Here is a 1772-nt window from a genome sequence, read left to right as displayed (position 1 = left end):
TGCAGTGGAATTAACACCAGTTACATATAGGTTTTGCAAGTTAATCAAGATTTTAAATAAGTTAATAAACGAAACTTAAATTATTCTGTATTTTTCTTAGCTATAAAAAACCATTGTTCGATATTGAATAAAAAAAAAACCATTTTAAAAGACTAAGTACTGATAATTCATTTCAAGAGTCCCTCGACTAATTTGAAAACTAAGAACAATTCGGTTTTGAATGAATGAGAGGGGTAAGCATCCATGTGTGTGTGTGAAGGGAGTGTGTGTGAAGGGAAAACAGAAGAGATGCTTCTCTCTGTTCATCATATCAACCCAGTCCCAGTACACCAACACAAAGATTTAACAGCAGAAGTGGACAAGGCACTTGAACTTGTTCTTGAAAGTCGTTCAGTCCAATGGTGACGATGCAACTGGGAAGAGATATCACCTGGTCATACTATCATGGAGTGTGTGTTTAGTTCCCAGGGAGAGGCAAGGCCCAAGCACCTTTCCAGGAACAGAAAGACACGGATGGAAATCATCCTTCTGCTTCACACACTGCAGCAGTATAACTCCAGACGGTGCACATCAACGTCCAAGGATTGCCAACCTCCTTAGGATGTTGCTGACGTCTGTCACATGATGATTATTACTAGCTAAGCTATAACCCTAGTTGGAAAAGAAAGATGTTATAAGCCTAAGGGCTCCAACAGGGAAAAATATCCCAGCAAGGAAAGAAATTAAAGAAATAAACAATATGAAAAGCAATGAACAATTAAAATATTTTGAAAATGGTAACTCCAACAGGGAAAAATATCCCAGCAAGGAAAGAAATTAAAGAAATAAACAATATGAAAAGCAATGAACAATTAAAATATTTTGAAAATGGTAACAACACCAAAACAGATATTTAATATATAAACTATAAAAAGACTTATGTCAGCCTGTTCAACATGAGCGAGGGAATAGACAGAAAACATGAATGCTTTATACAGGTGAAAGAATTTAGTTATTAGAAGGTTGCACAGGAAATTATCACACATCCTACACTTATCAATAAACCACTGAACATTAATCCTTCCTTCTAAATACAATATCCTTAACAGAAAAGCTTTAATAGGCATTTCCAGCTTCACAAACTAGGAATTAATATAAAATTTGATTAATAGCATTACTAGGAATAAGCCAAAACAAAATTTTAGAGGCACTGTATACAATCTGATTAATAGCAATAATGCGGACTGTCCAAAATAAAATTAGAGGGGCACTGTGACTGGTGAAGTCATTTAACAGGTGTCGAATATTCAAATCACGTTAAAAAATATACTATTTGATGAATAGTAGAATAAGGGACTAGCCATAAAAGAAACTTTTACAAAAAAAATGTTTTTGGAAATAAAGTAGAGATAATAGCATATGGATAGATAGTGATGCTGGTCCTAAAGCATGCGAGGCAATCAAGCATACCTGTGCACCTTGAGGTGGGAAAATAAAGGCCTTGGTCCAAAAAGAAGAAAAGAAGGGTGCACTTCCATTCCGACTGGCAGTGAGTGAAGAGACGACCTTGTCTGGCAAGCATACCTGTGCACCTTGAGGTGGGAAAACAAAGGCCTTGGTCCAAAAAGAAGGGTGCACTTCCATTCCGACTGGCAGTGAGTGAAGAGACGACCTTGTCTGGCAAGCATACCTGTGCACCTTGAGGTGGGAAAACAAAGGCCTTGGTCCAAAAAGAAGGGTGCACTTCCATTCCGACTGGCAGTGAGTGAAGAGACGACCTTGTCTGGCAAGCA

The 1772-nt window shown here is 37.6% G+C and overlaps 1 long non-coding RNA gene across 1 annotated transcript in view; it reads right to left on the bottom strand.

The window, feature by feature from the left end:
* Positions 1-1772, bottom strand: part of LOC137660148 (uncharacterized) — a 228757-nt gene that overhangs the window by 1389 nt on the left and 225596 nt on the right. The gene's annotated exons all lie outside the window — the stretch shown is intronic.

Source organism: Palaemon carinicauda, chromosome 20, assembly GCF_036898095.1.
Source record: "Palaemon carinicauda isolate YSFRI2023 chromosome 20, ASM3689809v2, whole genome shotgun sequence".
In the NCBI taxonomy this organism is placed as follows: domain Eukaryota; kingdom Metazoa; phylum Arthropoda; class Malacostraca; order Decapoda; family Palaemonidae; genus Palaemon; species Palaemon carinicauda.
This window is presented reverse-complemented; position numbering and strand designations above follow the sequence as displayed.